This window comes from Mya arenaria, chromosome 2 (assembly GCF_026914265.1).
Source record: "Mya arenaria isolate MELC-2E11 chromosome 2, ASM2691426v1".
Lineage (NCBI taxonomy): Eukaryota > Metazoa > Mollusca > Bivalvia > Myida > Myidae > Mya > Mya arenaria.
The window spans coordinates 54,103,371-54,116,827 of record NC_069123.1 but is presented as its reverse complement, the minus strand read 5'-3'; the positions used below and the strand labels follow the sequence as shown (position 1 = coordinate 54,116,827).

At 37.2% G+C, this 13,457-nt stretch overlaps 3 non-coding genes across 3 annotated transcripts; 2 read left to right on the top strand and 1 right to left on the bottom strand.

Annotated features, from left to right (window-relative positions):
• The first annotated feature begins 11,864 nt into the window (after nt 1-11,864).
• Nucleotides 11,865-11,938, top strand: Trnan-guu (transfer RNA asparagine (anticodon GUU)). Its single transcript has one exon. It is a non-coding gene; the product is annotated as a tRNA-Asn (tRNA).
• A 978-nt stretch (nt 11,939-12,916) lies between these two features.
• On the bottom strand, nt 12,917-12,989 carry Trnak-cuu (transfer RNA lysine (anticodon CUU)). The gene has a single exon. It is a non-coding gene; the product is annotated as a tRNA-Lys (tRNA).
• A 131-nt stretch (nt 12,990-13,120) lies between these two features.
• Nucleotides 13,121-13,194, top strand: Trnan-guu (transfer RNA asparagine (anticodon GUU)). The gene has a single exon. It is a non-coding gene; the product is annotated as a tRNA-Asn (tRNA).
• Nucleotides 13,195-13,457: the final 263 nt, after the last annotated feature.

The window sequence follows — 13,457 nt, the reverse complement described above, 5'->3', positions numbered from 1 at the left end:
TTAACCGATTCTCTCTTGAGAAGAGTTATTTTAACAATTTTGAAATTAACTTCAGACAGATCAGTATAAATTAGAATCAGCGTTTTTGATTGAAGTTATCATATAGTTAATTATCATAGTTTGAAAGGCACTTATGTATTTAAATAAAATTCAGATGAAGTATTGATGGAAAATAGAAACTGAAGACTACGTGTCTGACAATGTGGTTTTAGGAACAGGTACATGGTGAGGTTTGCCCCTATCATGGGGACATATAGTTCTAGTACGCCATGTGTTTATTTCGTAAGAAGTTTTCACAAGTCCTCACATTGTGTCGGAAAAAAAAACATTGACGCGCTTGAAAGTCGCAGCACAGTTGCATAGCAGCTAGCCACCTACACCTACAGCAAAAGGACAGCATAGAACCTAGCTTCTATTGCTGTATTTGCTGAACGCGAGTAGCTACTGTTGCTTCTGTCGGCTGGTTATTATTGCCACTGCTGCTGAGTCGGTTAGCTTTCGTTGCTGCTATTGCTGCTAACTACTGTTGCTGAAGGCGGCTAATTCTGTTGCCGCTACTGCTGCTGTTGTTGCTGCCTCGGTTTGTGTAGTCTATGGCAGCCGTGGTTGTAACGTCTCGGTTAGTGTTGTATAAGGCATGCCGTGGTTGTAACGTCTCGGTTTGTGTAGTCTAAGGCATGCCGTGGTTGTAACGTCTCGGTTAGTGTTGTATAAGGCATGCCCGGGTTGTAACGTCTCGGTTAGTGTTGTATAAGGCATGCCCGAGTTGTAACGTCTCGGTTAGTGTTGTATAAGGCATGCCCGAGTTGTAACGTCTCGGTTTGTGTTGTATAAGGCATACCGTGGTTGTAACGTCTCGGTTAGTGTTGTATAAGGCATACCGTGGTTGTAACGTCTCGGTTAGTGTTGTATAAGGCATGTCCGAGTTGTAACGTCTCGGTTTGTGTTGTATAAGGCATGCCCGAGTTGTAACGTCTCGGTTTGTGTTGTATAAGGCATGCCCGGGTTGTAACGTCTCGGTTAGTGTTGTATAAGGCATGCCCGAGTTGTAACGTCTCGGTTTGTGTTGTATAAGGCATGCCGTGGTTGTAACGTATCGGTTATTGTTGTATAAGACATACCCGGGTTGTAACGTCTCGGTTAGTATTGTCTAAGGTATGCCGTTGTTGTTATGTCTCGGTTAGTGTTGTATAAGGCATGCCGTGGTTGTAACGTCTCGGTTTGTGTTGTATAAGGTATGCCGTGGTTGTAACGTATCGGTTAGTGTTGTCTAAGGCATGCCGTGGTTGTTATGTCTCGGTTAGTGTTGTATAAGGCATGCCGTGGTTGTAACGTCTCGGTTTGTGTTGTATAAGGCATGCCGTGGTTGTAACGTATCGGTTAGTGTTGTATAAGGCATGCCGTGGTTGTAACGTCTCGGTTAGTATTGTCTAAGGTATGCCGTTGTTGTTATGTCTCGGTTAGTGTAGTCTATGGCAGCCGTGGTTGTAATGTCTCGCTTAGTTTAGTCTATGGCAGCCGTGGTTGTAATGTCTCGGTTAGTGTAGTCTAAGGTATGTCGTGGTTGTACTTGCTTTGTTAGTGTTTTCTAAGGCACGCCATGGTTGTAACGTATCAGTTTATGTTGTCTAAGGTATGCCTCGGTTGTTCTTGCTTGGTTAGTGTTTTCTAAGGCATGCCGTGGTTGTAATGTCTAGGTTTGTTTTGTGAGCTGTTGACTGCGCGACCAGAATGGGTCGTTTCATCGGCCATGACGTTTTATTTTATAATGGTTATATTAATTACTGTCTAGGTAAATACTGATCCATTTATGACGAAGTATACGACGTGTTTCGTGCGATTGTGCCCCAAAGTGCATGCAGTACATAGGTTTTCGGATACTCATCTGCTGGATTACGGTAATACTGTAGCTTTATGCAATTTTCTTTTGTTTTGGCGTGGAAACCAGAAAAAAAACACGATACCATTTTAAATGAAACATCACAATTCACAAAAAATGCGACATTTGTAAAGCTGCATTAACAAAACCGTATTAGTTTTTTCGATATTGTTTTCAACGACATAACTTCAGAAAGAAAAGATGACACAAGAGGAAATTTGATGACGCCAAAACGAAAATGCGACGTTACACCAATTAGAATGACGCCACAAAAAAGAAGACAGCGTAAGACCAATGTCACAACGCCAGGGCTGTATTCAATAAATATTGAATCAATGACTAGGAATAAGGTTTACGTTATAGCAAATACAAAAAAATAACGTTACATTTAATGCTACTATGTCAAAACGAAAAGAAGGTCAAACGCCAATCTTTACAAAAAGACGACTTTACGCCAAATGCCACAGCGCAGAAAGAAAAGACGACGTAACGTTAAATACCACAAACACACCAAATGCCACATAGTAGACCGTGTTTGCAGATTTTTAGACAACCCCCAAATTATACTAAAGGGAAGGCAATCATCCATTTTAAATTAGTCAGTTTCTTTTATTTCTCTCCCCTGCATATCACAAACTATAATTGGGGAACTAATATTATTAAAACCAGCCGCGTTCCGCGGTCAATCCGATCATAATTTTCCTGTCAGATTTGGTTTGATCTCAAGGGCCCAAGGCTGGCCAGCACTTGTGGCAGGGGGACGGGTTTAAGTGTGCGGCCAGGTCCGGCAGATGGACACTCGCGATGACACAAAATTTGCCGAAATCTGGCTGACCCCGAGTGACCCATTAACCCTGGAAACACGACCATAACAGGTCCTCACAGGGATCAGAGGTAATCAATGTTGAGAAATTGACCGATGAGGGAATACTGTTAAATTTGGCGTGCGGAAAATTACCCCATCAAAACTAAGGTTAGTCCGGGTCAACCGTAACCGACCAAATTAGGGCATTATTGAAATATTTGTGTTTAGTTTTCTTTGACCATGACAGGCATAACATTTAAATGCCAGCCTTAATGTCATTGTGTAAAGCAAATGAACTTATATCTTTTTAGAAATTTGAAATAACCGTCGCCCCCTCGAGCAGTAAATAGAATAATTAAAAATGAAGACCCATGAAAACGAAGAAAAGATTCCAAATTTCCGTGAGAAGAGTATTGTACTATAATAAATGTTTCGCCACGTGGTTTTATTTGTTTTACACTTCATCAATATTCAAAGCTCTCATTATAATGTTCTAATAAGGGTATTAAGAAAACTATGATTCTTGCAAAAATAAGGGCTCATGATTATCGGTCTTGCCGATACTAAGCACCAAATACGGGTTTGCGTCAGTTGTAAGTCAAAGCAAATATTTCTCATAAATATTCATAGTTCTTATACAATGAATATTAACTTAAAAGTAATGGTAAAATACATGTGCGGATAATTTCCTAATCATTCAAACGCGAACACCTCACATGGTGTCATATTAATGTTGTTGAGGAACAGAGCCAATCGCACAAATTACTGGCAAAATGTCACATTGTGGAATAGATAGAGGAAGAAACTGTATGTTCAAGGCTCTTAAATCAAATTGTATTTTGATATATTTTCATCAGAAGCGATTTCATTTTCTCGCCTAATCTCCTCAGGACGAGGGTTGGATTATGTGAGCTTACTGGGAATCCATTCAGTCAGTAATGAGCGAGAATACAAAACCCTCCCGGGGTGAGCAGCGCCTACTGCGAACAAGTACTTTTGCTACTTTTGCTAGCGTTTCGCTTCGAGTTTGCTGCTAATATTCAAAATGCCAAAAACAAAGAAAATAACCGGTGTATGTTTGATTTTGTGTCCGATCTTTCTCATGTGCATAAAAAACGTTCTGCGGTAGAAGTAGTAACAAGCTTAGATTACGTTACGTAAGCTTATTTTTGAGTTGAATCTTAATATTTTAATTAGGCTGTAAAATTAATAAGCAAATAGACTGAATGAAAACAGTGACGCATAAAATAAGCTATATTGAATATGTTCAGAATCTTGAGGCATTCTAATTTCAACGTAATTTTTATGATTCTCGAGCCATAGAATACTGAAGTATGTGTATGAAATACTAAACAGTCCTTTCAACGGATAATAATGCGACTTTACAGCTATTATTCTACTTACTATGTTACAGCATATACAAGTTTTTTTAATTTTATTTCCGTTTATTTGCGTTACTGTAAATGACGTTAGAAATTCAATTTTAATAAAAATATTTGTATTTTTCAGAAGAGAAAGACAAGAGCAAAGTTTGTATGGTCATTAAATGATGGTAATATAAAATCAGTGTACCGTTTTGTGTACTTAAGAACAAAATTTAAGTACATGTACAATGGTAGGTTCAATGATGCTGTTAAACAATTAATGAATAAGCCTTAAAAGCTTTTAACAATCTCATATCTAGCAGAGACAAACTTCATGTTTAGACTAAATTGCCATTATTGGACACTTAAACTGTACCTTTTATTGCACATAAAAAGCATGGGTTTTTTTTTTAAGTTTGTAAATAAAATTACAAATTTTGTAAATATGTTTTGGTGTACGTCAGTAGACCTTGAATGCAGCAAAGATATGAATTTCTCTCTTTATTTAAGCATATCTGTATATAATAACAATGTTAGAGAAAACTTCTTTGTGAACGTAAATATAAAACAGATTTGGGCAAAAGCTGTTTAAGACTACTTGATTGATAAAATGTTAGTAATATTTGGTTTCATCAAAACAATAGGTAAAAAAGAATTCCCATGCTACAGCAAAGACTCTATGATCAGTATGTTCAAACATGATTTGAAAGTTGTTAATTCACAGTCAAATAAAATATTACGTAAAGTTTGGAAAGGAATTTAAATTTGAAAAACATATTGTAATAATTGAGAAAAAATATCATCGAACTGCTTGTCAAGATTTAGATTGAGTGCACATTTATTAGTAATAGAAACCGGAAGTTACAACAACATTATAATATGTAAAATATGTAATAACAATACGGTTGAAAAAAAGAGTATCATCTTAACTACGTATAGTATAACCGGACGCGATCTTTAATTTGTACCCATTATGTTAAACTAAAAACTGAAAACAACAACAAAAACAACAACATGATAATATATTTTCTAACGTGCATATATTGCAATATTTGTTCAACGCAAATTCTTGCTCTCGATGCTAGAAACACAGTATTTTGTGTAGCATCACGGGCAGCACGTGTTTTCGTTGATAGAATTTTCTGTATTTGTTCAGCTACGCTCACTCCGCCCATTCTTTATCATAAAGTATTTACTTCATGCCATTTAACTATTGCATACTTTCGCTTATGTTCTGTTATTTCTAATAAGTAGTGAATTTATTTGTTTATTGTATGACTTTTAATTCAGTGTGAAATCAAATCGTAAGCTTAAGCATTTAATTCCGAAGCGATCTTAGCGAAATTATAATGCCAAACAAATAATTTTGTTTCAGGCAATGTACATCTACTTAATAGCTTTTTTTTTAAAAATCATTCTGAATCAGACGACCGGAAGTAATATAGTTATAAAAATAAAATAAAATAATAATAGTTATATGGTAAGAACAAATAACGAGGCGAATTGAGACTCTGAGCGGAAAAAAATATAATTTGATATTATTATTAGAATTATTTCTGTTTTACACTTAGTAAAACCGTTTCGATTATTCTGAAATACTTCAAATAGCGTAAAAAATGAGTAAAATACGTTTTTTTAAGAAATCGAATATGATTTACATTTGCTTGTTTCTTTCTCCGTAAACAGCCATTTATATGTTAATTCCAGCAGAAGAAATCGCTCAATTGCTGTTCTCAACCGCTGTCAGCGAAAATGCCAAAATAATTTCCATTCCAAGACGGATCGACCCAATCAAGCGGAAATCTCCGGGAATTTATACAAGGAAGAGTGGTATTTCTCTGGGTCTTTAGACTAATTTCTATGAATACATATCAGTTAATTGATCGCTATCCTCAAACTGTATTTCTTAAAACAATGCATCGTTTTCTGGTCGCCTTTTTATTACAACGGGTTATGTTATTTCGTTCTAGAGCCACTCTCATCGCAAGTAATCCAAATTGTTGGCGAAAAGGAGAAATAAAACTCGAGGTTTTCACAAGAAAGCTAGTCCGGCGCGTAAGTACCCCCGCTTAGCCCAAATCCACACGTATCGAAAGTAATACAATTATGAAGTATTTTACACTAAATTAAATTTCTTTATAATTCTCGGCTTTTTGCGGCATTTAGTCTTGATTCTGTCAGCTTTTAGGGGTTTTACTTTCTCGTATAATGTGAATAAGGAAGGGTTTTGTGAGGGTTTTGGTGGTATTTGTCGATCAGAAGGACACATTAGATAGGTGTTTGCTTGGATCTGTTTTACGTCTTCCAGTGAATGGATGGGCAGTAACATTTGATTAACCGGTTGTGTTATTGAAAAATATTGCCATTGACACATTTGGATATCTGATAGTCATTTCACTTATTAATATCCGTCTGAGGTTGTGAGACGGTGACATCAAGGGGGCATCGGCGATAACATTTCAAATTATCATTACCTGTGCACGAATTAGAAAAAAAACAACGGCCAGGCATATTTAATAAAATTGATTTGCGAGTTGTGTTATTGAAAATGATTGCCTTGGCACATTCAAATGTCTGATTGTTATAGTTCTTATCTAAAAACTTGTGGTTGTTAACGTGGACAACGTGAATAATTAAAGTACATATATAGCTTATTGTTTATTTTGAGTTCTTTTGTGAACTTTAAAATTCAAATCTAGCGCTGACGAATGGCTGGAATCATCTTTGTATACGGACAAGGCAGGCCGCTCTCAAATGAAAAGTTGACCTCCACTGAAATATTTACACGTAAGAAACTAAAGCACTATGAATGAATGCAGGCGCTATGTTTTGTCATCTAAACATGTATATAATAATTTAAATATTGTTTTCTTCTGTTGGTTAGGTTGAACTATTTATTAAGCATGGATAGGTTGTCATTGGAAGACGTTTTGGATTAAGTTTTACTTTTGCGAATTTAAGATTGTGTTGTTTTCTGTTGATTTTTTTTTTCATTTAAAAATATTGTTCAATCTAAGAAGAACCACAAAAACCCGCGTACTTCTTTCAGCAACGTTACAGAATTATAACGCTTACGTCAAAAAATAATCAGAAACGACCAAACTATTGGCGTTTCAACCAACAAATGCGGCACGTAAAACGCCCGTCAAAATGGAATTTTAAAGTCGAATATTTTGAAAAATACTGCCATCCTATTGGTTTAAAACGATATCAACCATTATGTAAGCATATAAAAAATATGTGTAAATTACAAGTGTCAACGTGGGTGTGTCAAACGCTTAACTTAGTACATTTACTCTAAAGCATACACACACATTTAAAAGCATTGCCAATATCACCCTGTACGCAACTAACATTTCACAAAAAAAAATATGTTTGCAAGAAATATAACATACAATCACCTACACGTGTAGATAACGCAAACAGCACGTCATAGGGTCTTCATAACGGTTGTGCATAATCCGTGTTTCATAAATATCGCAAACTTGATTACTGTGGTGGAGCCGAGAAGCTTACCAAACTAATGGTATAAAGCTTGTTTTAATTCCAATCGCGAGCAACCTCTTTGAAATTCATCCATCTAAAATTCAAAATGCCCTGCATTAAATATTTACAGCCTATGTTTAACAGAAGTTATTACCAGCGCTGTATTAATGGAGCCTTAGTCTGGAATTAGTCCTCATCCTAAGAAGGGATTTTAATCATCTTTCTTCGTTATTTCTGTATAGTTTTTGTTTGGTATAATAAACACCAAAATAATACGTAAAAGTCAGGATTTACACCAATATTCATCCCCTCTTCATTCTTGAAAATACCGAACTGGTGTAATGAAGAACACATATTATAAAATAAGTATAGTCACATGCACAAATAATTTCGCTTATAGCCGGGAAAGTTTATGTATTTCATAACGATCAAACTTTTTGACAAGAAAAGGTTGACCATATAAATAGCTTTAAAGGCATAAAACATAAGGTGGGTATAGTAAGCGGAAACGAACAGTGGATCTGAAATTAGTTCAGGTAAGCGAAAACGAGGTAGGTCGAGTAAGCACAAGGAAAATCAGATAAGCGGAAACAAAGACATTACAAGGAAGGTCGAGTTAGCGAAAACGAAAAGTAGGACGGACTGGTAAGCGAAAACAAAGAGAAATCTCAAGGTAGGTCGGGTAAGCGGAAACAAGGGTAAATCTCAAGGTAGGTCGGGTAAGCGGTAACAAAGGGTAAATCTCAAGGTAAATCGGGTAAGCGGAAACAAAGAATAAATCCCAAGGAAGATCGGGTAAGCGCAAACAAAGGGTAAGTCTCAAGGAAGATCGGGTAAGCGGAAACAAAGGGTAAATCTCAAGGAAGATCGGGTAAGCGGAAACAAAGGTTAAATCTCAAGGAAGATCGGGTAAGCGGAAACAAAGGATAAGTCTCAAGGAAGATCGGGTAAGCGGAAACAAAGGTTAAATCTCAAGGTATATGGGATAAGCGGAAACGAGGAGTAGATCACAAGGAAGGTCGGGTACTCGTAAGCAAAAGTAAATCACAAGGTAGGTAGGGTAAGCGAAAACGGGTAAGCAAAAACGAAGAGAAAATCTCCAGATAGATCGGGTAAGCGAAAGCGAAGGGCAAACTACAAGGTATATCGGGTAAGCGAAAGCGAAGGGCAAATCTCCAGGAATATCGGGTAAGCAGAAACGTAGGGTTAATCTAAAGGTAGATCGGGTAAGGGAAAACAAGAAGTTTTTTTTTCAATATTTCGAATCTACCTGAAGAAACATTTGAAAAAATTGTTGTTTTACCTATATATTCATTGTTGACAATCATAAAATGCATTTTTTTATATCTGTTCGATTTGATCAAAATCAAAAAGAAAGTTGTGAAGAAAGATGGTTCCGGACGGGAGAGATGGAGGGGAGAGGTAAGGGTTGGTTCCGAAGGGAGAGGCTTCAACTGAGAGGGAGTGAGTTGGCTCCGGAGGGGAGAGAAGGAGGGGAGAGGTAAGGGTTGGTTCCGAAGGGAGAGTGTTGGCTACGGAGGGGGGAGGGGGAACGGACAGGGAGGGAGTTTGTTCCGGAGGAGAGAGTAAACTAGACCACAATAGGAAGGAGGGATGCGGAGGATTTGAGTGGATAGGGAGTTGGTTCAAGAGGGGGGGGGGGAGTTGGACTACAAAGGGAGGAAAGGGTGGGAGAGGAAGGGAATAAATGGTTTTAGAGGCAAGGTGAATCGAGTCGGGCCTCCAACATTTACAAATCACGAATTTCGCAATTGAAGTTGTGAAACTGTGAACGATCAAACGGGTGGTCGCATACCTCAGCACATATTTCATAAAACGTTATCCTATATGTCTCCTGCATTTCATACATTTGGAAGTTTGAGTATCTACTGAAATACTGTTCCGTTTGTCTGTTAGTTACTTGGCCGTACGTCCAATCCACAGCGGTACTTTGTTTCTGGATATTTTGATTGGCAGCTGCACAGGTATAACAAAACCACTGAAATACCAAATCATTGCGTTGAAAAGCATTTATTTCGGCGCACGTCGACTAAGTATGATTTAGTTCTCACATGCAGGGATGTGTATGATCTAACAAATGAAATCTCTGTTTGAATGTTGAACTCTAATGTTATGTACCCAGTTGCCTTGGTAACGCCTCTATTGATTGGTCGTTGTTGTATTGGGGTAAAAGAAGTGATGTGCGTTAACGGTCCTTCTGAACATATATTTCCGCTGGTCATATCTACTAAAATACAGAAGCTTAATTCATGGTAGGTTGCAATGTTAGCTTAACAATGTTTTAGTGTTACTAAATGCACATTGTGTTGGAACTTTGGTTAAATAATAGAATTCATAATATTATTATGTATCCAGTTGAAGGCAGACATGAAACCAACACATAAATTGAAATGTCTGCGATCAGGCGAGGGTGATATATTATTACGCAGTTAAAAATATATTGAATGTATTTATTTACACACTTGAATTCGTGGCCACTATCAAAAAATATAAATGTCTCAACAACGTGGATTAGTAAGTATTTCATTTCAAGTATTACTCACATTGCACTTTAGCAACGACTTCAAGATTCGCTTAAGTCAATTAATGTTCAGTAGTAAGTATTGGTATGTGCGTGGCTGCCTTGCGGCGTAATGTTGGCAGCCTGGCGGCGTAATGTAAGCGGCCTAACGGACTAAAGGTGTGACGTGAGTGGCCTTTCGGCCTGGCGGCCTCACATTGTATTGCAAATACTTTAAACTAATGCATATTAATTTCCATCGAATTACATATCTAAATATATGCCTTGATCACATGATATACGCCCGGTAGCTATGTAATCAATGAACACGCAAAATGTATTTTGTGCATTCTTAATGTTTAAAAGGGCAAACAAACAACATTCTCCCAAGCACTTTGTTCACACTGACGAAAAACCATACAAGATAAATACTGTAAAAATGTGAAAATAAAATTTTGAAAAAAAAAATCTGAAAGTTTGCAAGTGTTGAACATGTGTTTACGAATTGAATGGTATAAAATAGCATACTTGTGTGGTAGACTTGAAAGAATTACCGACCGTGTCAGCGGCTCTATCCGTTTAGCAATAACAATTAATCAAACCAGATCAACAATGATCCCAAAAAGATCTTCTTTCTTAAGCATTACATTCGCCAGTCAAATTCTTCAATCATTTGTTTCAATTATGTATATTTCAGTTTAAGAAATCCAGGGATCCATCATTATCCCAGACAAAATTCCAGTAAGGCTGAGAAAGATTGATGTAAAGTCCGAGTTAATGCCCGGTCCCTTCATGAATATATTGACCGGCGAAATCCCCGACTTCCACTATATTGCCATTATACGAGCAATACGTTCTATCCCTTAATCCCAAGCATAATGAAGTGGTACGGCTGGAAAAGGCATTCAATGTTGCATTATTACACCAGGAAATAGGGTTGAACTGTGTCGAGAAAATGGAAGCCGATTTGTGGAAGGCTTGTCTCACAACAATACAATACAATTATTAGAAAAATATTCCATAAGAATAAAAAGCAGAATAATCAAGAAGATGCTTTTAAAAAAGTATGGGTAAATTAATATTAACCATTAAATGTTTCTAAAATTCCATATAAGCGAAGTACATAATACAAAAAAGTAATAGTTCAGTTGGTAATGCTAATTCATATCATTGTAGATGCTGTGTAAGTTATTTTAAACTGTGTTTATACTTGTGAGTACCTTTCCACTGCAGCAAAGGATATAGAATTGAAAGTATTCGTCTTTCTGTCCTTTCTTTCTATTAATAACCGTTTAATAGATATCTAATCGGAAATATATCGTGTATATTGGCGTTTGTATGACTCATGTGTGTCTCAAGACCATAGTTATCTGCCCTCCGTAGTCCCAAGACCATAGTTATCTGCCCTCCGTTGACCGGATGTTAATACAGAAGAAAGAGTGCTTGTGTTCAAGTATAAAAAAAAAATATTAAAAAAGAATGAAAGAGGACAAACGAATGCTCCATGTGCATAGAACTTAAAATAATTGAACATAATTTGACACTTTATTGCAAAAAAAAATAGTTTCCAGTGTAACTATTGGAGAAATCATTGCCTGTGGAACTCTGTAAATTGGTTGTTTGTAGCCTTATTCCGTTTTGACCTCAGGGTCATGTAAATCTACTCGGTTTTGTTAGACGCCGCATTGGTCAACGTTATGTTTTCTTGTGACTACATTTTGTATCTTATATTGCAAGATAAGCAGGGTTTATTGTTTTAAAGCCTACACCAAAAGTAAAATGATACACATAATGGTGTGCATACAAACTGTCTCTGTGGCGCAATTGGTTAGCGCGTTCGGCTGTTAACCGAAAGGTTGGTGGTTCGAGCCCACCCAGGGACGTTGCGTTTTGCTGAAATGTCCCATGCAATGTTAACTGTTTTGTTATCATGGAACATTGTTTTAGCTCTTCAATTTTGTTTTCGTTAGTGCAAGATCACATATTGAATGTAAAATATTAAAATGTATTTCCCGAGCTGTTTCATTTCGATTGAGGCTTTTCTCCATGTGAAACGCAATGAACATGCATGTTGTAAATACCGCAGGGTTTAACATTTTCTGCGTCTGCGGTCAAATGGCGGTCATAGCCGAAAAGGATTTTCTTCGTGGAATGAGCGTAGTTATGTAATTCTAGTTACAGTGATAGTTTTATTTTAAGTTTTCTTCATACTTGTTAGTTCCCGTGTGCTGCGGTCCAGGATATACTCTCGACATTGTTTGTTCTTCTTAGTATTAATGTGCGTTTAATTGATATATTTTCGGCAAGCTAAAGGTGCGCGGTGTATTTTGTCGTTAAATAGTATGACTTTTGTGTGAAGAGATTTTACCGGGTTGCGCTGATCTTGGACATGTGAGTCAGGCATCTAGTCAAAACGTCTTGGTTCAGACATTCATATCACACGTTGAAGCTTGTAGGAAACACGAGATACCTTACTGTTCGCTGAACGTGAAGGAAAATATTGAACTTTCAAAGTTATGTGGATTTTGCGTACGTGCATTTCTAAAATTCCCTACATAATGAACTTGAACATGATCAGGTTTCATATGAAATACGTGGGAAACATTAGTAAATAAAGTGTTATCAAAAATATGGATTCCTGCTCATTAAAATGGTTCGCGGTCATATTTTCCAAATGCATGCATGAAACAAAAGCTATTAAAGAGTTTTGTTCCGCAGCTGTGTATGTCACCAGATGAACTTTCAACAGTATCAAAAATACGTCATTGTTCGAAACAGTAACATTTATACCTCAACTATGTATCTATATGTGTCTGTGCAACGCTGTTGATTGATAATTAACGTAACAATTAAAAGTATACCGCCCAACGTGGGGCTCGAACCCACGACCCCGAGATTAAGAGTCTCGTGCTCTACCGACTGAGCTAGCCGGGCTATATTATGCCATATTATGCCACACTAAAGGTGTGCAGAGCGACGCGTTGAACTCAATGCGAATCCAACCTGTTTGAACCTTTGCCTACACCAAAAGTAAAACCATTCACATAATGGTGTGCATACAAACTGTCTCTGTGGCGCAATTGGTTAGCGCGTTCGGCTGTTAACCGAAAGGTTGGTGGTTCGAGCCCACCCAGGGACGTTGCGTTTTGCTGAAATGTCCCATGCAATGTTAACTGTTTTGTTATCATGGAACATTGTTTTAGCTCTTCAATTTTGTTTTCGTTAGTGCAAGATCACATATTGAATGTAAAATATTAAAATGTATTTCCCGAGCTGTTTCATTTCGATTGAGGCTTTTCTCCATGTGAAACGCAATGAACATGCATGTTGTAAATACCGCAGGGTTTAACATTTTCTGCGTCTGCGGTCAAATGGCGGTCATAGCCGAAAAGGATTTTCTTC